General features: G+C 41.3%; 1 protein-coding gene across 8 annotated transcripts in view; it reads left to right on the top strand.

The window, feature by feature from the left end:
- The first annotated feature begins 14,003 nt into the window (after positions 1–14,003).
- ATXN1 (ataxin 1) overlaps positions 14,004–24,247 on the top strand; it is a 276,664-nt gene continuing 266,420 nt past the window's right edge. For 4 of the 8 annotated variants that reach the window (XR_007355211.2, XM_048839910.2, XM_048839906.2 and 1 more), the window contains exons 1-2: positions 14,793–15,093; positions 21,598–21,703. The gene's annotated coding sequence lies outside the window, so the exon portion shown is untranslated. Of the gene's footprint in view, positions 14,063–14,792; positions 15,094–15,431; positions 15,618–15,833; positions 16,166–16,331; positions 16,587–21,597; positions 21,704–24,247 lie in introns of those variants that run through there. The other 4 variants (XM_075125368.1, XM_075125367.1, XM_048839909.2 and 1 more) reach the window with 4 other exon arrangements.

The raw sequence follows: 24,247 nt of genomic DNA, 5'->3' as shown, positions 1-24,247 counted from the left end.
ACAAGTCTTGGGAGACAGGCCAGTCCTTGCCTACAGACAGCCCCGCAACCTGAAGCAAATACTCACCAACAACCACATACCACACAACAGAACCACTAACCCAGGAACTTATCCTTGCAACAAAGCCCGTTGCCAATTGTGCCCACATATCTATTCAGGGGACACCATCACAGGGCCTAATAACATCAGCCACGCTATCAGAGGCTCGTTCACCTGCACATCCACCAATGTGATATATGCCATCATGTGCCAGCAATGCCCCTCTGCCATGTACATTGGTCAAACTGGACAGTCTCTACGTAAAAGAATAAATGGACACAAATCAGATGTCAAGAATTATAACATTCATAAACCAGTCGGAGAACACTTCAATCTCTCTGGTCACGCAATCACAGACATGAAGGTCGCTATCTTAAAACAAAAAAACTTCAAATCCAGACTCCAGCGAGAAACTGCTGAATTGGAATTCATTTGCAAATTGGATACTATTAATTTAGGCTTAAATAGAGACTGGGAGTGGCTAAGTCATTATGCAAGGTAGCCTGTTTCCTCTTGTTTTTTCCTACCCCCCCCCCCCCAGATGTTCTGGTTTAACTTGGATTTAAACTTGGAGAGTGGTCAGTTTAGATGAGCTATTACCAGCAGGAGAGTGAGTTTGTGTGTGTATGGGGGTGGGGGGGATGTGAGAAAACCTGGATCTATGCAGGAAATAGCCCGACTTGATTATGTAAAGAGATGTCACTTTGGATGGGCTAGCACCAGCAGGAGAGTGAATTTGTGTGGGGGGGTGGAGGGTGAGAAAACCTGGATTTGTGCTGGAAATGGCCCACCTGTTGATCACTTTAGATAAGCTATTACCAGCAGGACAGTGGGGTGGGAGGAGGTATTGTTTCATATTCTCTGTGTGTATATAAAGTCTGCTGCAGTTTCCACGGTATACATCTGATGAAGTGAGCTGTAGCTCACGAAAGCTCATGCTCAAATAAATTGGTTAGTCTCTAAGGTGCCACAAGTACTCCTTTTCTTTTTGCGAATACAGACTAACACGGCTGTTCCTCTGAAACCTATACTTTCTAAATAGAGTGAAGGTTTGACATTAATCTCCTCAAGTTGCTGAGTAGCTGGTACTGTGCCCAAACACAAGTAAACTCAATTAGTAAAAATAGACATGATGTGGCAGTTCAATATATGGCATTTAAGCATGTGTTCCACATCCAGAAGGGCTAAGTTTAAGTCCCAAAGATTCCATTTTATACATATGATTCAGTCATTTTCCTGGCTGCCAACTTTATCTTGTTGTACAAAAAGAGAGAGGTTTTTGTTTTTTTTTACTTCCTGGAAGACTAAGGGCCAAATATTGCTTTGTTTATGCTAGTGTAAATCTGGAGTAACTCCATTTGGGATTATGAGCACTCTGCACCTCAAATTCATTCCACTAACCCACATACAAAAGGTGGTACACAAACATAATTTAACATTGTATGTGTTTTATGCAGCTCTTTACAAGTATACCTACAAAATGCACATATTTTAGTAGTATTAACAGGTAATAGCATATATGTAAGTACTGTACTTTTTGCAGTATTCTTCTACGTAAGACTACAGCATTAATGTTAATCCATAAACCTAAAGTACAATTACTCACATTACTTCATTGAGCAATGTAACAGACTGTCTACACCCCTCTATTATGGAGAACTCATCAAAGGAAAATTATTCAAATGCATGTTCTCTAAGATCCTTGTGCTCAAGTGTGTAACAGAACAACTTAAATTTGGGTGTGGTGATCTTGACCTTATAGTCTTTTGTTTTTTTCTAGTTTGCTTTACTTCCTGTGCCTGCTCTGTTTGAGACAGGAGTGTAGTCTAAAGAGACTGTTTGTTTTGCATACACATTATGATCTGCTTCTATTGTGTAACAACATGCGGTATGCAGGATAAAACACCCAGCTTATTATAGCATAGCTAAAAGGCCTTTCAGTATTTCCATTTGAAATTCTTATTTTCAGGGGTTTACTACTGAGCGATGGCAAATTGCAGGCAGGAAACTTGGTACTCACATTCTCAGCCCAGGAGCAAATTCTTTTACCAACCTAAAATAAATTAATTAATATTAATAGCATGTCCTTCCAGCACACAAAGAGAAGGCGGGTTTTGTTTTTTTTCCTGAAACAAAAGATGAAGATTAAGAAGAGTATTAATGCGCTAAGTGTCTGTACACAAATGCAAAGAGCATGGGAAACAGGCCAGACGCAGTGTAACTAAACGGTGGAGAGTATTATCTAGTGGACATTACTGAAAGAGAGTGAGCTATTCTCGTTACAGGAATGTCAATGAAGATGGGGTATTAATCAATAAATAAGAGAGAGAAAAAGACTAGAGGAGGGGGAGGGAGAGGTATATTTCAAAGTATTTGTAATGCCACCCAACTACAGTTTGACAACGAAGACTGGTGAGAGTGAAATTATTTGTGTAAAGATAAAAGGAGTGGAAAAACAAAGAATAGTCGGCATCAGCTGTGTACCAGTAGGAATAGTGGGAAAAGAGGATAAGAAATTACTGGACCAATTCTCATGGTAGTTGAAACCACAGAATGTATTCACGGGGAATTTTAACTATCCAATAGGTAGGAGACACCATCAAACACTCACAGTTAAAGATGGTCCGGAATTAAGTACAAAGCCAATTTTTTTAAATATCCAGCCAATAGAGATTGCAGCCAGAGAGGAATTCCTACCCACTGAGGATGTACAAAACGTAAGGAATCTCAGAACCGGTGACCAGGAGATTCTTGAATTCAACTAATGCAGAATGAATTCACAGAATGCATCAGTACAAGGATAGTAGATTTCTGGAAAGCAATTTACTGGAAATTTAAGAAATCCAATTAACATGATATGATACCAGGAAGTATTAACGTCCGCAGGCAGGCAAAACCTAAAACACATAATAAATAAGGTCGTGTCTATGCTATGGTTACTTCAGAGGAACACCTACTGTGCGGTAGCTAGGCCACTGTAGTGCCATGGTGTAGATGCTTCCAACAACAATGGAAGGGGATTTTCTGTTGCTGTAGGAAATTCCCCTCTCAGAGTGATGGTAGCTAGGCCAATGGCAGCATTGTTCTGTTGACCTAGCTGCATCCACAATGAGGATTAGGTTGTCATAGTTATGTTCCTCAGGGGTATGGATTTTTCTGAGTGCCGTAGCTATGTCGACATAACTTTTAAGTGTAGACCAGACCTAAGGAACACCAGACTTCAATTCCTCTGAAGAAGAATATAAGGTCTCCTGCCAGAGGAGAATGCTTCCCAAATCTTGAGAAGGATGGGGCCAGTCTTTATGGGACCAGCCCCCTTTGCACTCCCCCTGCTACAAATTGGGTGTGTGTGTGAACTTTGTGACTATTACAAAATTATGTGGACAATCTTTAGTTGCGATTTTTGTTCCCCCACTGTACATTTTTACTCAGCAGGGTAACATGTGGGCTAAAGGATATAGAGGGACCATGAGTGATAAGTGATTTATAAAGAATAAATATTGTCACATAAATGTGATTGTTTTTATTCTTGCAAAATTGCCAAAAGATTAGAATGCAGGAGCTTTATGCATTTGAATATTTGTGAGGCATCTGATAAGTGTTACATGAAATCTTACTTGAAAAAAATCAAACTGGTTTGGATGGGGAAAACTGTCACATTAATGGGAAAACTATCTGAAGAGCAGTAATTAAACAAATGGCAATGATACACAGGAAAGAACTGATGTAGAGAGAGGAGTTGTCTAGCTGGGTGATGCATGGATTCTAGGAAGGCCTTTATTTAGGAGCTGCATCAGTATCTGGAAGAGAGATTGAACAGCATGTTAACAAAGTATGCAGATGATATTAAATTGCGAGGACTTGCAAACACCATTGAAGACATAGAAGTATCAATACAAGGGACTTTGAGTGGTAGGAACATGGACAGAGAGTAACAAGATGTGATTTAACTTGAAGATGTGCAGGTTAATACATGTAAAGAAAAGTCACCTGAAAAACAGATGTTCCCTGGGAGGGAGGAACCTGGAAAGTCTAATGCAGAAAGAGACCCAGGAGTCAGAGCGGACAACAAAGTCAGACATGAATTTGCAAAGTTGTATAGCAGTACAAAAAGCCATATTTTGAGCTGTGTATGCAGATGCATCACATCACAGATCAGAATGTAACAGTTCCTCTTTATGCATCTATTGTGTTCAATTCTGGGCACATTATTGCCAACGAGATCTTGCCAAATGGGGAAGTGTTCTGAGAAGAGCAACAAAAAATAACCTCCCTCCCAGCAAGCTAAGCTTGGCTATCATGTGAGGCTGGAACATAAGTGTACAGATCTCTGAGGGGTGTAAGCACTAAGACCCTGATTCAGCAAGGTACTTAAGAACATGCCTAACTTTAAGTGCATGAGTCATCACAATAAAGAGAATGGGACAACTCAAATGCTTCAAGTGCGTAAGCATGTGCCGAAACTTGCTGCACTGGGGCCCAAGGATGGGGAGGATTTATTTAATGTAGTACAAAGGTGCATATCTAAGAGAAATGGGATGTAAGTAGAAAAGCAAAAATTCAGGCTAGATGTCAGGAAAGCCCAATGGCAGTGGTAGATGCCCTACCACTTGGGATTTTTAGAACTAGAATGAACATAAGGCTCTTGGTTTGATAGGGGAGTAGACTGGAGGGGGTTGCCAGTTGGAGAACTTGTTTGTATGTGCTGTTTTAAAAAAAATTAGACCGCAATTGAGCCATACGTTCGTCTTTGTTTTATGTTAAAAATCTTATGCTTTGCCCTTGGCATGTGACGTTGCCTTGCAGTATCCTTTGTTAAACTAGGGGAAAGAGATGAAGTTCTGTATTTATATATTGTGGATATGTTGTATAGCGCTTTGAAAACATTAATCTTGCAGCATCTCTTTGAGACAGGCAGGTAAATATTACTAAACCTATTTTACAGATCGGAAAATGGAAGGAGAAAGGTTAAGTGACAAGCCTAAAGCCCAGAGAGTGGGTCAGGACTGTGATTAGAACCCTGGGGCTCCTGATTCCCAGTCCTGCGTCTGTTCATCCATCCATCCATCCCATAACTGTTGCATCTCAGAACTGGATTAGACCTCCCACCCCAATCTACATTACAGTTTTAATGTGAACTTGTGCTGTGACAGATCAACATTCGTCTCTCAAGAAGTCATATTCCACATAGAGTAGAAATAAAGTTGAGGTAATTATAAGAAAATATGAGCACTGTTTCTTTAAATCCAGAGAGTGAGTACCAGCTAGTACCACTAACATGTGAAGCGTGGTCATTAGTCTAGAATAAACAGAGAGCCCTTGGAGGGGGTGAGATGGGAATGTGAGCTGTGAAACAACTGTTGTGTGGAACCACCTTCAATGTGACGTTTTAAGATGTAAAAGAGGAATAGGATAAACAATCCCCACAATAGTTTATCCAAAGCAGTAATTACAATCTCAGATGGATTTAGGGAATATACAATGGACATTACATGAGAGATTGTTATATCTGCTGAGGGACTGCCTCTCTCCGTGGGCCATACTGCCACAGCTGTGATCAGAAGGGGCACTCGAGCTGGATCCCTCTTCCTATAAAAGGGCAGGAGCCGCTAGCAGGATGCTCTCTGTGAGAACTCCACCCACCCTGGGACTTGCTCCTCCCCTTGGTCTGAGATAGCCTGAATTTGCTGATCTTCCGGGCCTGCTGCAAAACACACCTGCTTGAGAGAATTTTAGGAAGGGTGCAGTGTGCTTCTCATGATGATAGTGATGGTGTTTCTGTAGGTGCCTGGCTGAATTCTTGTTGAAATGATTGCTTTAACACAGCTGAGGTTGTATTGCATTATTAATTGGGTGCAAGAATGCCTAGAGCCTTGGATAGGCATCTTTTTATTATTTTAAATCCAAATAGGTCAATGAATAACATAAATATCCTATGAGGATAAGCATGGGAGCAGTTCAAAGTAACCTGAAAGATATAACTGGGGAACTGTAGCAAGACGAGGGTGGGCGGAGGAAGGAGACACAAGACACCTGACATGGGAAGGGAATGATGCCTGCCTTCAGACCAGGGGCTGGGTCTCTAACATGCTGGTCTACTAAAGCATAGAGAAAAAACAGGGGAAGCTTAAGAAATGATGGGCAGTCTCATAGACTTTAAGGTCAGAAGGGGCCATCATGATCATCTGGTCTGACCTCCTGCACATTGCAGGCCACAGAACCTCACCCACCCACTCCTGTAATAGACCCATAGCCTCTGGCTGAGTTTTTGCCTTTTGCAGTGTAGTGACTCAGATTAGTTCCAAACTAGTTTAGGGCTTGTCTACACATAGTTACTCTAGAATAACTAGGCTGCTTTAAATTTACACGCTGCCTTAGTTCCGAATAACTTTCATGAGTAGACAAACTCTTAAGCTTTTGCAGAACTTCAGACTGGGTCTGTTTTGCATATAATTTCTGTTGTTTTAATATGACTTGCTGTCTCTTTTCTTGATACATCTTGTTTTACTATAAACCAAGCAGGTTTAAATTGTTTGGCAACTTCACTCAGACCACGCAGAAGAAGTGGAAAAATCTGCGACCTCTAAGGGGAGGGAATGACATCGGGGTGCCTGGAGTCTACCACACTCTGGATTCTTCATCAGAGTCCAAACAAAAGGGTTCTCTCTCCCACAAGGTATGCTACTGTCAGGTCTGTGATCCTGGAGTTACACGAGAAATTCAACCCTGGCTGAGAACCAAGCTTAAAGGGGTAAGGTGACAGGTTCACCCCACATTTATATTTGTGAAGGTTGAGCCCTGATTTAAGTTTTTGTTTCTGCAGCCCTCATACTGGCTACTCCTATGGGTCTGGTGGCAGCAGATTTATGTTATATTATACCTGTTGGGAATAAAAATGGCATATTGTTATCTGTATAAATGATTCTTATAGTTCTGACCTTTCTGGTTGTCAGCATGCTACATATTGAATCATAGAATCATAGAATATCAGGGTTGGAAGGGACCCCAGAAGGTCATCTAGTCCAACCCCCTGCTCAAAGCAGGACCAATTCCCAGTTAAATCATCAAATCATCAATTCCCAGTTAAATCATCATTGCTTGTAGCATAGGTACAAAGATAGGTACAAAATAGAAATGGGCCTGGACCACAACTGGTATGGATCTCTCTCTCTCTCAACAGTCCAAGGCAAAAGCCCAGATCTCCATGTTCTGACTGAATCTGGTAAACTTTAATACTGGATTTGGATGTGAACTTCACAGTATGGGCCCATGTTTATTTAAAAAAAATTAAATTAGAAGTGTATATAGTGAAGTTTAGGAATTGGTGTTTGTGCACATGTTGAAATGTTTCTCAATACAATAAAAAATGTCATCAGGATTTCTAGTATATGGACAAAATGTACATACGTGGCAGTTGGCTTGACACAGTGGAGCATAACTCTGAAGGTCTCTTAGGTCAATGATCCATGAAGTTGGAAGGATTTGTTCGACAGACCAGAACAGCTCTGTTGGAACCATTACGATCTACTGAGGCAAAAATCCACACTTTCAAAGTACTAGATCTGCTCAGACAGGTGAACTGTACCTTCCTCCCCGTCCCCAAATCAGTATGTTTACCAAAACGTACAGCATTTACTAGGCAGACTGTAACCGACTTTAGAGCCCATATGTATTGCACACCAATAAAATATGTTAAAAAAGTCAAGTGTTATTTCCCAATCCTAAATATCAGATAGCTAGCTGCTAATCTAATCTGTCTAGAGTAGACCAGCCACTAGTAACAGACAGAAAAACAGGCAAGAGAATTCACAGATAAAAACCTCTGTTCACATGGTATGATTTGATGAGAAGGTGCTACATGTCTCAGAAGGACCTGGGTGAGAACCCTTACCTCTAGCTGAAATCAGTGGGAGATAACAGTCCCCAGCATTTTCCAGGGGATGATCAGTACCCTGCAGTCTTCAAAAGTCCCTTGTGTAAATTTAAGTGACTATTAATCCTTGCTAACATGCTGGCTTGACAGTCCTGGAAACTAAAATAATAATTTCCACAGAACAGGTACAGCAAGCTTCCCCACTCTGTCCTCCCAGTGTGCTTTAACCTCATCATGGAGGGTCTACTTCAAGGGATAAGAAGGTAGTTTAATTTCCATTAGTTCCTTGACCTTTTTGCTGAGGCTGCCAACAGTGTCAGTTGTATGGAGTGTTGCTGTAGCTGTGTCGGTCCCAGGATATTAGACAGACAAGGTGGGTGAAGTAATAGCTGAGGAAGAGCTCTGTGTCGCATGAAAGCTTGTCTCTCTCTCAGTCAGAAGTTGGTCCAATAAAGGATATTACCTCACCCGCTTTAACAGTGTCAGTTATGTTACATGGATACCTTTCCACTATCAACTCTCCTCACGTAGGACATAGTGTCTAATTACAGTTCCCTAGGGGACTGATCCTGCAAAGTGCTCAGTGCCTCCTGAGAGACACTGAGTCAGGGCCGGCTCCAGGCACCAGCAAACCAAGCAGGTGCTTGGGGTGGCAAATGTAAAGGGGCGGCAGGAGGTCGGGCTCTGGGGCGGCAATCCGCCCTCGGCGGTGGAGGGAATTCAGCGGCTGCTCCGTCACAGTGCGTTTCACGCTTGGCAGCAATTTGGCGGTGGGGACGTGACTCTTCTTTGGTCACTGGTGGCAATTCGGCGGCCGCACCATCACTCCGCCTCCGTGTTCGGCGGGCAGGATTCCTCCTCCCCGTTCGGCGGCAAGTTTTTTTTGCTCCAACACTGGAGCCGGCCCTGCACTGAGTATCCTCAATTGACCCTCACTCCCATTGACTTCAGAGGGAATTGAACATGCTCAGCATCTTGCTGAGTCAGGACCCTGGGCTGGATTTGAACTGGCATCTTGGCTTTGGAAGGCTCTACATCTCTATGGCCTTTAATAGGAGCTGATGACACACAGCACCTCTGAGGAGGCACTCACCACTTTTCATAGACTGTCATAGATTTTAAGGTCAGAAGGGCCATTGTGCTCATCAAGTGTGACCTGCTGCATAATACAAGCCATAGAACATCACCCAGCAATTCCTGCATCAGTTCCAAAGACCTGACTGACCTAGACCATATTCTTTAGAGAGACATCCAGTCTAGATTTAAAAACGTCCAGGGATGGATAATTGACTGATTTCCTATGGCAAATTGTCCAGTGGTTAATTATCATCCCTGTTTAAAAAAAAAAAGAGAGGAAAAAAAAGAACCTTATTTCCAGTTTGAAGTTTGCTATCTTCAGTTTAGGTCCAATGAAGCTAGTGAGAGAGAGAGAGATAGAGAGAGAGAGTTGGGGGGAGGGGGACTTGATAGCTTCTTTTTAAAATGGAGAGAACTAAGAATGAAACATTCTTGTACCTAAATATTCCATCACACATATGTAGAATGACTTATTGTTCAGAGACCTCCACAATACCTAGGCACATTGGGTAAGGTAAAGAACAACAGCCTTTACTATGAATTTCCTTGCTTTGGGCTTCAATGAGAGTCTTGCCTGTGAAGGACTTCAGGATTTACACCATACTTTTCTCTTTCAATAGTATTGTAGTATGACACATTTGTTTACTGATTTATGAATGCTATGCTCTCAATTAATGTTAATTTGAGATGCTTTTGCCAGTGTCAGTTCTCTGTGATTTGCAATTTAATATTTTGCCATCTGAAAACAATGGCATTTAGTGCTCTGGAGAGAAAATTATCAGTATTTGAGTTTCAATAGGAAATATGTTTAGGTTTTATGCTAATGCTCAATAAAATAAATATTTTAGTCATATTTTATGATGCTCCAAGTAAAGTAAAGGAACATATTTTAAATATTTGATTGTTTAGGTGAGCTACAATTTAGCTTCCTTGAGGAAAAATTAATTGGCCAGCTCTAATCTAAGTTATGATTTGTTAAAGCTGCTAAAATAATTTAAATCAACTGCATATGTCTGTGCAATAATAATAAAATTGCTTTAGCAAAAATTATCTGAATGCAAGAGGGATAAAAATAGACAGGAGGTGGATTGGATAGTCAGCATATTATGAGTTGGAATAAAAACATCTTACTTAAGCCAAAAACATGGCAACCAATATTTTTTGTTATAAAAATATTTGAGATGAATTTAGTTTTTTATGAAAGCTGTCTGAAATTGAAATTAATTGCAGAAATTCTCCATTTATTTGCAAACCAGTAATAATACCTGAAGGCTGCACAAACCCAAGACCCTCTATAGACCAATCCCAGCAAACCTTTGCTCTTATTCAGAACTTCATTTTTGCCATAGGGTGAGAATGATTGTGTGTTTATGCTCCCTCATACTAACCTCCACTTTGATCATGCCTGTCATCTGAAGTAAAAATGTGTGCCAGCTCTGTGAAGTGGATTACTACTGTCCACTAGAGGCTGTAATGAGACTAACAACGTCATTTTATGACAGACTTAACATTTAGACTCTAATAATCAATTATTTTAAACTTAAAGATGTTCTGCGTGTGAAGAATAATCACTGGTCTACTTCTCCGGAAGGAGCTGAAATAACTTGTGCACGTTTGAATTTTAAACACTATATTTAAAAAAATCCAGTCATTTTATGCCTCCCATTCTCCCATTTGTCGTTATTAGATGTGTAAAATATATACTGTAGATGACACATTACAACCAGTATGTTGACACAGTGTTTCTTCTGGGCACTGTGTATCTTATATATCAAATTGATTAATATCCTCTGGTCATGAATGAATCAGTAGGAAGTCATAACATCTGTAGCATATCATAAGCAGTAAATAAAATACCTGATGTCTGTTCAAATGTAGCCTATTCTGTACTATGTAGGTTCTTACACGGTGCTTATTCCCCTGGTATCTGAGCACCTTCCAGTAGTGCATTAAGCAATATGACTTACATCTGTTACAAGTTTCTTCTCTCATCCTCTTCCCAGAAGCAGAAGTGTGTGCAACGGAGTGTTTTTGTTTTGGAATCTTTAAAAACAATATACGTACATGTATATATGCACTCACTTGCTGCTATGTTTATGTGAGAGGCAAACTCAGGGAAGTGTGCCTTACATTAAGAGTGGAGGGTGGTGCGGCTTGTGGTGGTCCTTAGTTCCTGGGGGAGATCATTCCACAGTCTTTGACCAGCACCTGAGAAAGCTCTGTCTACTGCACAGACAAAGCTCTGTTTCCTACACTAACTATAGAAAGTTCCACTGTGCCAGAGGAGCAAAGTTGTCCACCCAGTCTTCATCCTGGAGCTGTTAATGTTCATTTTCTGAAGCAAATTACTCCGCCTCTCTTGAGGCTGAGTTCTGCACTTCTTACTCTATCAAAACTCCCAGCTGAAGTCGATAGGGCATTTTGCCTGAATAAAGACTGAAGGCTTAATCGGGCCTTTTGTGCCAGTTGTTTGGAAAAGGTCACATTATGGCCGTGCCTCACAGCGCCTCTGCATTAATTAAGGGTTCTTGTACTTCGTGGCAACTTGGACCTGTGCTCTGTGGCAAAATTCCTGGTTGCTGAGGAGGCTGCAAATTCTGCTGCAGCTTTTTTGAATGTAGCCATGTAATCCATTAAATATAAGAATTAATAATACAATCACTGCAGTAGCTTATTTATTTTAACATTAAATTCAGTTTATTTTAAGCAGTCTTCCTATTTTTTGGTTTTGGTATGCTAAAGGTTTTTGTGATGACAGTTTATAACTGCCCCAGAGAATCTGTCAGAAGATGGTGGAGGAACAGCAGCTAGGTAAGGAGCTGTTGGAATTTCTGCCACCGGGCAGTTTGGATTTGTGGCACCTCCCGAAGCCCGCTTTAAGGCTGTCTGCAGACTCAGGAAGACAACACTGCATCAATTTATGCATCAATCCATGAGGGCTAGAAATATATAGAGAGATTTAAAAGCTTAGTTTCTGGAGCACAATTCTGCTGCAAAGTTTCTGCAGCAAAATCTGTAGCCAAAGAATAGAGGTATATACAGGGCTCTCGTGTTCATCTGCTGCAAAGGAGAAGGTTGCCCTGAGCTTGCTTCAGCATGAACGTGGCTTCTGTTTCTCTGCGTGTGCCACACCTGTTGGCAAGGTGAACATATTAGAATGAGAGATTCCTTTCTACTGAGGTAACATCCTGAACTAGAGAAATAAAAAAGGTGGTGGTAGTGGGGGAATGCTGCATATTCAAAACTGTGCCCAGATGAAGGGGTTGAAGTGTCACTAGAGGCAGTGCTTAAAGTGAGTGTATGGGATGAGGGATTGCAAGGGGTTGCATACCCAGCCAAAAAAAAAAAAAAATTGTTTTAATCAAGCCAGGTCACTGGGAGCTGCATTTTAAGCATGGTTCTTGCCAAAGCTGCTGCTCCAAGATTATAGTAGACCTCCCCCACCCCACTTTTTCATACCACTTTAAGAACTGACTAGAGCTTACACTTGATTTTCAGTAATCCACACTCTCTCCTTCCCTCCCTCTCTTTGATTCAATCAATGAATCTTGCATTAGCGGGGTGAGGATGATGTTGATGTCTGCTTGGCTGCTGCTGTTGCAGATTCACTACTTTGAGGTGCTAAGTTGCGCGTCTGTCCAAATGTCTTGGCCTGTTGCTGTTTCTTTTCCCCAAAGCACTCATAAAACAGAAAATGTCATCAGGTTACATATGATGGAACCTTAACTAAAGTTTTAGTCGTAATAATAAAGGATCTTTATGCCTTATAAAGCTATGCTATATAGAGTATACACTATTCTATTGCCTATTGATCAATAGCACTGCCTCTTACAATTTTATTACTACATTCCTTTCAGCTATTACAGTATAATTATGCAACATATTTCTTTTTATAAGGAATTACCTTGCAGATCCATCCACAGAAACTGACAGTTTAGTCGTGATTTTTTTTTTTGCATGTAGCCCCTAAGGTTATAGAAACACTTCACCAACACATGGAAAACTAGAAAACTGCCATATTGTAGCTTGTTCCGGTTTCAGGGAATGGGTGCAGGTTGCAGCGCTGCAGAGTGTCAACCCTAGGCATCCTATTTTGGATGCAAGCAGTGCTCTGGGTTCACATGGTGCCTGCCGTACAAGCATTGCATGCCCTGTGGATTATTGCACCTATCCCACAATGCCCAGCACAGCTCCCTAGAGCATGTGCATAATGTTAATAATATACAGGAGATATTTGCACCTGTTCACCTTTTGGGTTTGCCCCATTGCCCACTTTGAATGGTTTTGTTCTGCATCAGACGCTGCCTTGTGCATGTTGTAACCCTGGTATTGAAACCCACTGGTAAGTGTGTAACTAGTCTCCCTCTGTGCTGATCCGGAGGTGAATCAAGGCTGATCCAGAGATGTTATCCAAGGCTGTTTAAGGCAGTCTACCACCCTAAGCAAGTCAGCGTGCCACCTTCCACATCACTCAAATTTGGCCCAGCTGCCCCTCCATCATGATGGAGGAGCAGCTGGGCCAAATCTGAGCAAGTGGCATTGCAACCTGGCGCATAGGGTCACAGCACCACTCAGGCTAGGCCCAGTCACCCCTCCATCATGACGGCAGGCGACCGGGTCAAATCTGCCACCCTAGGCAGGTGCCTAACTTGCCTGTACCTAGAGAGGCCTCTGTTTTCTATACCCCCAGCTACAGAGCTTTATCTCAAGCTGTATCTGCTCATGCCTTTGGTTCAATCCCCAGTGTGTCAGCTAAGAGAGGGGCTCTCACACTATGCCTTCATGTGTGCTGATGCCCAAGCAGAGAGTCAGTAGCTCCTTTAGGACCCCACTGCCTTGCCAGTGGTCTTAGTGAATATTACAATGAGCACACACCCCGCCCCCCCAGGCCCTGGTGCTCAGGAGGTATGGAACTTGATTTTACTCATTTCTTCAATCGCATTTTTAGTTTTAATTTTGATGTTCTGTTCCTTTTTTGTTAACTGAAGTTTCTTTCTCTTGTGTTTTCCTCTAGGAATCCAGCCTAGCAGTCAAGGACAAGACAACAAGTGGAGACTGGACCATCATGGAGAGGTATGTTGCTCTACTTGGGGGAATAGTTGGGAGAGGTTCAGCCTCAGAGTAAGTGTAATTGGCACAGTGTGTAATAGGGAGTCAGGAAAGATGGTCAGCATCCAAAGATATCTGGTTATACAAGGTCCAGATCTATCTGCCTTCTTGCTGTTTAAGAAGGGATCTGAGTAAAGGACATTTGGGACTTGATTTAGATGGTAGGTACCTTTTGCCAAGTGACTCCAATAGGAGTTGAGGATTTGTCCCTGGAAGAATTATACTAATTAGGAAAAGACCCCTCCCCCCCAAGGCCTCATGGTGAAAGACTGAGTGGCTGATCGTCATGAGTCCCTTAAATTAGCACTCTGCCATTTCCAAAGGACAGCAGGCATCCCCAGCCGGCTCTCTTCTATTAAACAAGTGAATCTCTTGGTCACTTTCATTACTGTTTGCAGAACGCTTTGAGCTCTCCAGAAGCACAGCAGCTGATCAGTATTATTTTAATTGTGCTGTTGAGGGCAAACATTGCCTTTTGAAGTGTGTGGGGGGAAACACCAATAAACCCCACCACAATTCACCCCCCCCCTTTTTTTTTTCTCCCCGTAACTGGGAAGAAGCCGTGTAAAGGGTTAAAACTGGCTTGGCCCGGCTCTGTGGTGCGTATGCAATAATCTGTGTGGCTCTCTTGGCCGCCTGCCAAAGTGCTGCCGTGCCTCCTCCTCCTCTTCTCCTCCCTTCCCCCGTCCCTTTTGCATGAAGTAGGATCCTTGAGCTGTTGCAGAGGCAGCCAACTGCTCCATATTTGGCTTCTATTACACATTTACATACTGGAGAGAGAGGAGCGGGAGCTCTGTACCGCAGACATCATTTCTACTACAGTGGTGGAGACATCCAGGACCTGTGTCACTGCAGGGGGAAGGAGAGAGAGAGAGAGAGAGAGGGAAAAAAGGCAACCAACATAACCCCCCCCCCGCCCCCAAGCCCTGTGATCAGCTAGCAAGACAGTGTGTGTGAGTCTCTCTCTCTGCCCCCACCTCCCTTGACACTTGGCAGTAAGTGGCTCTTTTATTCCTTCTCTGCTTTTTGCTTCCCCGGCTTCTTTCCTCCTTTCGATTGAAAACCTCCAGCGCTTCCAGCTGGAGAAACACAAGGGGGGGAGAGGACTGGACGAGCCCCCCCCGCCCCCGGGGGCTTCAGCCTTCCTGCAGCCCAGCCCACCCCAGCCCTGGGAAGGCTGGAGGCCAGAAAATGGCTTTGCGATCCTGGGGGGAGGTGGAGGGACATTGGGGGTGGCTGGAATTCGTTGCACTCTGTGCATGCAAGAAATGTCTTCCGGGGTGGAGGAGAAGGAGGCAGGGGAAAGGAGGGGGGACAGGCAAGGAAACAGCCGTAGCCCCTGTGTCTGGGTTGCTTTCAGTGTCCCCCCCCCCCGGGAGGCGAGAGCGCGCGTGCGTGTGCGCGTGTGTGTGTGTGTGTGTGTGTGCGCTGGGGAGGGGTGGCGTTTTCACGCTCGCTCTGCTGCCGCCGCCGCCGGGCTCCGGCTGTGGCTGCCCCTGGTGCATTAGCTGGCGCGGAGGCAAGTGAGAGCGGCCGGAGTTTTGCACGACGCCCGGGTTTGGGCGGGCTGCGGCGGGGGAGGCTTTGCCGCCGGCCGCGCCAGCCCGTGCTGGGCTGTGTAGTACGGGCTGGGTCCGGGTGGCTGCCGGAGGGGTGAATGAAGCGAGGAGGGAGGGGGAAGAGGCGGCGCTGGGACGGGGAATGCGCTCAGCCGCGGACCCACTACGCTGCACTCACGGCCCAGGCTGGCTGGAGACACCAGCTGGCACCTCCAGCAGTGAGCGAGGAGGGCTAGTGCCCGGGTCAGGGGAGGCCCGGGTGTCCCGTTTTCCTCCTTCACACTGTCTGCAGAGCCTCTCTTGCTTTCACTCTCCTCCAGTCCCTGCCAGGGTGAGAGATCTGGGGCTGGCTAAAAGCAAAGAGACCATTTAGCTTCTCCAGGGGGGATTAGCGGCAGCCTCGGGTGCTAAAGAATTGATGTGATTATCCTTGGATATAGCAATATTTTGCTCTTTCCATTTCTGATTGTGTCTATGGCTGCTGCATTCTCTTTAATTTATGTTGCAGGTATGCATTGCTCTTTTGACTCTGACCTCCCCTTGTTTGGGTTGGTTTTTAAATAAAACACCTTAGGAAAGTAACCCTTGATTGGTTTGTATGTACTAAATAAATGAATATAATAATTTCTTAAGACTATTAGAGATTAACCTAAAATTTGTTAGAAAACGTTGATTGCTTCGGTAGTGATGATGATGATAATAATAAAAAGACAGGATTGGGAACTGTTTCCATGCCATTGAAGATGGGGGAAATTACTGAAGAGTAATAATAGAAAGAAAACAAGTCCGAAGCTGGTTATATAATGTACTATGTGGATAAGAAGAACGACAGGCTATTTTTATTTTGTTTACGGTATGCTGTGCAATAGGGACTCCAAACTGCATCTCTCCCCTGTGATCCTAGACTCCGGATACAATTAGCAAAAATTGTAAGCATTCTTTATTATGTCCAAGAAGTAAACATAATGATGTAAATTGTTGTTCCTTATAAATATTCTTTATGCACAAATAAGGAATTGTTAAGGTGGATGACCTTAGTTTTTGAAACATTTTATGTTTCATATGATAAAGAAATACATCTTTCATAATGCAGGTTATACTTAATATTTAATGATCATTGTTATATATGTTATGCTGTATTGGTTAGTTACATGTCAGATGTGTTCAGGCATAGCCAGTTACTTTGCTGACATGTTAGGGAAGTCAAGGTCTTTTCATTTTAGCTTCTGATGTAACCTTCAGTTAAGGGAAAATTCAGATTTCATGTTAATATAGCTCTGCTTGTTTGGGTGGTGAAGACAGTTCAGTTTTATAGCTCTGTGGAGCAAGGGTTATGAATGAGGGAGAGATTGTAATTGAGAGTGACAGAAAAAAAATCACACTGTAGTTATTTTTGAGATGCTGCAAGGTATCTTTTAATAGTTATGATTTTATTGTATTGCCCTCCAATTTGTTCATGAAAATGGCCCAATATTTTTCAGGCAGCAATTCTTTTAAATGGATGGCTTTAATCTCATCATCGTTTATGGAAGGCAAAGGTTCATAGGTTCTCTTCAACTCTGCCTGTCTCTCTCTCATCATGTAGATACATGTCAGTGCTATAGGTTTTCAGTGCACTTACTCTAGCCCAGATCAGTCATGTAATTAGATCAGGCTGCCATGGTAACAGACAGTATTCATCGTCCATTCAGGTGTGTTTGTCTTGTGACTGGGCTACCTCAAGTGGCGTATGTACAATATTTATGTTGGACAGATTGTACAACTCACTTCTGTGTCTTCTTGAAGAATATTTAAGCATATTATGACATTTCCTAACCACTGAACTTTTATGAAAGATACTTCTGGGCTATTACAGCACTGGATTGTCAGATTTTACATGTATGCAGAGTATGAAAATATATTTAGTTAGCTAATGAAATCATTCTACCAGTTCCACGTGTGTTTATTGTTAATGAATCAACAAATGTTTTGTTAATTTTTAAGTGTCTTTCCCAAGCGTATCTGAAAGCTGCTTCTGCAATCTGTTGCTTTTGATTTGTTGGGTGTTTAACCATTTGACGGCTGAAATCATATGTATGAAGTTGTGAAAATGTCACGATTAAAAGGGTTAATATTGTAGGCCCCAAACCTGCCATAATCTATGCACGTTGCTTAACTTTATGTGCTCTGACTAGTATAATTTAAGTAATTGATAATTCACATTATCATTATTACTTAACTGATAGTGTATTAAGTTAAGCATGTTCATAATTCTTAGTAGGCTCAGGGCCTTGGATGTGTTTTATTTGGTAAATGAATTTGCATTTTCACCTTGCAAAAACTTAGGGTGTATACAAACTGTAATAAAACCAACTAAAAACCCAAGGCTATTTTATCTGTGACAGACTCAATACTGGATAGTTTGTTTCTGATAATAGTAAGCTGTTTCACATTTGTTTTTATACTACCTTAAAAGATATTTTTTCATCATAGCATACAGTTGAAGGCCTTTTGCGTCAATGTTTATAATGCATTTTTCTCCAATGTAAAAAGTGCACTTGAAGAATATAAAGAGCTTCATGTTGTTTACTGCAATTTAAAAATACATTTAACTGAGGAATATTTTTGTCTTTAATGTCAGTGTTTGAATACTACACTATACATTAGTCTTTTAAGAAATAATATTTTTTTTAATGGGCCAAATGTGGCTCTCTGTTGTACTGGTGTAAATCTTGAATGATTCCAGTGGGCCACATTCAGAGTAATGGAGCTCAGAATCTGTCCTGTAGTGTGTAACCATGAAGTCTTTATTACACCTTTCTTAGGCAAAACTGCTATTGAGTGGAATGGGAGTTTTGTCTGAGTAAGGACTTCAGAACTCTGCTGGAGGAGCTGAATTTGCCGCTTGCATAAGTAGCTAACATCTCCATTCACGTTTCTCCCAGTTACACCAATGGTGAATTTAGACCTGTGGCTTTAATGGCTTGATCTGAGCAGTGACGCGTACCCACAATTCCCAATGGTTCAGGACTCCACACCTCTCAGGATCAGGCCCTTAACTATTAGAGCCTAATAGTGTCCAAAAAATATAATAATAAAACAGGCATTTGAATAGCTCTCGTGTTGAAGTACGAGACTGGAGAAGGTAACAAGAGGAGTAATGCCTGTCTGTGGGTCAAATCTTGCACTGCCTGCCAGCTCACAAACCCAGCCGCAGTGTAACTGATCCTGCAGGTTTCTGTCCGTCTGCCAAGCAGAGGAATTTCTTCTCATGGGGAAGTTCATGAAGAGTTTCTCACTCTCAGTGCAACTCTTTAGTGCACTGGCTGATTTGGGCTTTTCTTTCTTTCGTCCTTTCTTTCTTGGCCTAGGTATGGAGGGGATTAGGAAAATGGGACTGGAGAAAGTCAAATAACCACACAAACTCCTGCTGTTTGTACGATCCCTTGTACTGCATCATGCTTCTTATGCAAATTGCTTGTAATGTGGTTCACAGCACTGCAGAGTAAATATTTTTTAAAATGTGTTATATGAACTTGTGAAAAACAAATTTCCCTTAAGATTTCATTATAAAAAAGCTTGACAAAAATGGTCTGATTTTAAAGGATCTTTAAAAACAGGCCTGAATTTCCTTTGCCTCCAAGGGAAAAAAAATCTTTTTGTAATGTATCCGTAGCTTTGTATCATCTTAATATTTTTGTAAAATAGACTGTTAAATGCAGTCAATTGAAAAGCAGCTAATTACTTGAAATATGAAAATAGTTTATATTAATAATATATCTAGAGAATCAAAACTCAGGACCTGATCCTCCTCCCACTGAAATTCAATGGCAAAACCCTTATTAACTTCAAAGGGCGCAGTAGTAACCCACTCTTTTTTGTATTGCCATTCATATAGTATAATGCTTTTGCTGTGGTCTACAAATAGGAGGGGAGTGCAGTAACAAGGTGTATTTTGGTTTCAAAAATGTATATAAAAATTGCATATGTGGTCTGAAGTGTACCCTGGTTTCAACCGTAGTTTAGAATACGAGACAGCCCACTATGAGGCTGTTAGCTGATCATACAGGTTTTTGAGTGATTAACTGTTGTGGAACATCGTTCAGGTACAGTTCATGCAACTTAATCAGTTCACAGAACAGTTTTAGCTGGAGTCCTCTGCTGAGACTGCTATAACTAGGTCTACTTTAGCAAATCAAAATGTAATAACCATAACAAACAGAAGTACAGCAGGCTCGATACAGGTAAGTATGTCAGACCGAAGAAATGGTGTGCTCTATGCCAGTGAATTTTGCTAAGAAATTTAATACACTAAGCTTTTAGATCTGAAAATATTGACTGGGTCATTTAATTTTACCTTATGCAGAACTTTGAGTGAGACAAATTAGTATATTTATCTTTGGACAGGGAGAACAAACACACAAAATGTTTTTGGGCTCTGGCACGTAACATATATTCAAAAGTCCCACATTTTAAAAAATGTGGGGGGAAAAAAGTTTAAGGTGATAAGATTTTGATTTAGCTGATATACAAAATAAGTATATATATTTTTTTAATTTTAACAACTCTGTAGACAAAGGTGTATTTGGAAGTTACAGAAACTGGACAAGTAACTCTGGTTTCTTCTTGAGCTTAGTGTATTTGTTATTCAGCTATTACTTTACTATATTTTCTCCTACAACTATATTGTGCGTTAGTTTGTAGTCTACTAACTATGAATAGCTATGTGCATGAATGTATTTATTGGACCCAATCCAGAAAAACACTTTAGCACATGCTTAAATCCTGCAAGTGCTTTGCTGAATAAGGATGGATTTAAGTACTGGCATAAAGTTAAACTTGTGCATAAATCCTTGGATGAACAGGGGCCATAAGCATGCTTACAAACTCAAACACAAAACTGCCTCACGATCGAGGAATAGTAGTCCTGCTAAAGAGTGACAAAAACTTTTTGGTGAGGTTCCAAGTGAAAAAGCAAAACATATTTTGTTTGATATGTGATGTCAGCAGAATTGTGATGCTGGCTCCCTGTAATTTTTAATGATTAAAAATATAGAATTAGAAAAATATTGCTGTCATAGTATACTTTCTGTTTATATTATCTGGGAATTTGCAGTAAAATGCATTAATTCCAGCATGCCAGGATTAAGACGATAGAACTGGGGAAATGCCACAAAATCTAACACTTTTTTTTATCAAGATCCCCTTAATATGGTTTGCTTTTTGGATAATGCCTCTCAAAGAAATTGTGTTCTGCTGCCAGTGAAGACTGTCACCACAACTCACTTATGTTTTCTAAACTCACCAATATCACATTTTGGAAAGCACATACAGACAGTGTAAATGGGCTATGCTTTCTGCCACATGTGTATGGTGCTGAGGAACTGACTCCTTAGCCCCAGCCTACAGGAGACAGTGCACATCTATGTCATGGTTGCTGGGAGGAAGAGTGGCCAAGGGCGCCCACGTACAAACACACACAAGAACGGGCACACATGTGAGTGCACATCTGTAGTAATTTCAGCTACATTGTGCATGAATGACTTGTCTTTTTGGACATTCATGAAATGTAGATATTTTTTGTTTCATGAGGTTGTACTACTGAGACAGTAAAGATCATAAATGTCCCCGATAGGCTGAAGCTAGTGTAAGATGTAAACAGTACGCTTACCAATGTGCTTTTTGAGTACAGGCTTGTTCTGAGCCCTAGTTTTCACTCTAGTTGTGTCACTTGTTGGAAGTGAATTGCCATCCTTCTGTAGCTCAGACTCAGACACAACTCTGTAATCTTTTGATGTTATTGACCCTCAGTATTATGAATGATTCTGCTTTGGATAGAACCACTCACAATCTTCACAGGAATATTTTGGCACTTGTATGGCCACTGCTAAGTTGGTTGGTTTTTAACTGATATTGTTTTTTTCATTTTGGTTTTCATCTCCTCTGCTTCTGGATGAACAGTCACATTGCAGGCGAAGCCAGATGAGGAAGCAGTTTAAGCTGTGAATTTCTTCTTCACCCCCATAGAACAGTGACGACCATAATTTTTATCTTCACCATAAACAAGGTGAGGATTTAATGCTTTTTATTTCTCTCATGAGTATACACACTTTTGGCAAACCTGGACACCTTAAAATGTTTTTATAATTCATTTGACACAAAATTATTCTACCTCAACATGACCAGGAATGGGAGTGCTTTATAAATAAATAACGATTATGGTATTACCCAAGTCAGCAAATCATATTACCTGTGTCTCAAATCTCTGTCTTGTAGGATGCTGCGTTGCAGATCAGTGGTTCTTATGCTCACCTTAGGTCAAAATGTGTTTGGTTACTAAAAGATTATGAGATGTATAAAAAGTTTTCATCCTTTGAGCTTTGTCATAAACTGCCATGCATAAAATAATAGAAATCCATCCTCTTGCCTATTATTGTCAATTTTTGTTTTGTTGTTGTGGGTTGTGTTGCTTGCAGACTCTTTGCCTTTTTCAACTTCCTGATTTCCTCCTGTGTAGAAAGCCTTTTTTGGCATGCGGATTTTCTGTTAAAGCCAGGGGCGGATTTAGGGGCAGGCGACTGCCTGGAGTGCAGGGCTTGAGGGATGCTAGGCTCAGGGTGTAAGATATTCAAAAGTTTAACAAATGGAGGGGTGGGGGGAAGGTGGAGCGGCGGCATGCCGAAGACACTCCTTGCCTGGGGTGCATTTGGTCTAGGGTTGGCCCTGCTTAAAACCATGGATAACCAGCCACTGGTGACATACCTAAGTCTTTCTTTTACTCTGATTTAAGCAGTGTTGTCAGCTCTCATGATTTTATTGCAAGTCTTGTGATCCTCGGTGATTTGCTTATATCCCCAGGTTCTGCAGTGATGTGATTACAGGACAATCTCAGCTTTTTTTTCTTTTCTCCGTCCCCCCCCCCCGTCCCCGTCCGTCCCCCCCCCCCCCCCCGTACCTCATGTGTCTGTATCTTGTATGTTTGTAAGTTTGTGGAGAAGAGCTTGAAAATGTGTTGAGCCTTTAGGGGTCAATCAGACTGCATATAAAAAGAACCCAAATGTTCTTATTTATTTGAGTCTCATGGTTTTTAAGCCTGTCTCATGGCTCTGACTCATGATTTTTAAGTACTTAGGATTGGCTATCCTACTAATGGTAACAAAAATATAAAGGTTGCAGAAAGAAAATAGGCTGTTCTTTTAAATAATATGGCAAATACAGCTGGGGAATTAGATTCAGAAACTGAAAGTACATTTTTTGCTTTTATTTAAGCCAGAAAACTGAGTTACTCTAGTATTTTGTTGATGAAAAGCTGATCAGAAAGTCTCTGTAGTGGAATAACTTTTTCATGTATACAGTATGTCATAGTGAAGTGTGCAGTACATAAATTTACATTTTATTGTGACTGCAGGATGGGGTATTGTTCTTTTAAAGGGAAGTAGTCTAAGCATGTAGTTGCATGTAAAGACACGCCTCTTATGGTCTACACTAATCATCTAGAATGGAGGGGCAGGTTGTAACCACTACATCTCTGGAGGATTATTCTTTTTGAGAATTAAATTGCCATATAAAGCACCCTAACATATTTTCACCCTTCAGTTTCAGAAAATTTTCTTGATAGCAGATGTTGACTTAGAGATCAGGTGGAACAAATCTTTTTGTCAAGGCGTTAACATTTCCAAGAGCTCTTCATTTGTCCAGAATTAGCTCAGGTTTTGTAAAATTGTTTTTGTTTACAGAAATTATTACACAGAAAAGGCTCGTAACTAATAGCTAGAGGAAGAAATGCTTTATAGCATATTAATCAAATTTAAGTATCTTCTGAATGCCCACATTGTATTACCCATAATGTATTGCTAAGTCACCTTGAATATTCTAGCAGCTGATATTTCCTGAGATTGCATTAAAAACAATGTCATAAATATTAAGTAAACATTTTGCATAAAGATAACCTTGTTATGTCCAGTACAATTGATTGTTAGCCATCGGCATAATACTGCTTTCTTTGTACACAGAATGCTTAAGGTCGTCTTAATGGACCTTAGACCAAGTATGTTTTTGTTGTTAAAATACAGTGGGTTTATTTTTTCAGTCACATCAGTTTTACATTGGTGTAACTCCACTGTCTTCAGCGCTTACTCCTGATTTACTCCAGAGTGAGATCAAAATCAAGCCCAATTTGTATCAGAGTAAATAATGTAAAGGTTGTCTAGATGGTCACTGGCTGGTTATCCTTGACATTTGATTTAACAGGGATGCCCAGAGTTGCAACTGATGGAATGTGACCCGTGGAGTTCTGTAGTGTGGTCAGTAGCTACAGGGCAAGTTGCACAGGTCAAAGATGGAACAAAGATGGTATGCTGAGACCATAGCCCTCTCCTACTCTAGTATTTTACCAAGGAGGAGGATGGCTGCAGTCTGCTCCACTAAATGCAAAATAGGTGGCTTATGACATGTTCTTTTTGTGTCCCTCATATGGACAAAATATTGGGCACCTTTGATTTAACACACACAAGATCAAATTCTGAAGTCCTTACTTAAGGTGTAATTCTACAAACACAGGCAACTTTACTCACATAAATAATACCATTTACTGCAGCAAATACAGTAGTAA

Source organism: Caretta caretta, chromosome 2 (genome assembly GCF_965140235.1).
Source record: "Caretta caretta isolate rCarCar2 chromosome 2, rCarCar1.hap1, whole genome shotgun sequence".
NCBI classification, from domain to species: domain Eukaryota; kingdom Metazoa; phylum Chordata; order Testudines; family Cheloniidae; genus Caretta; species Caretta caretta.
This window is presented reverse-complemented; position numbering and strand designations above follow the sequence as displayed.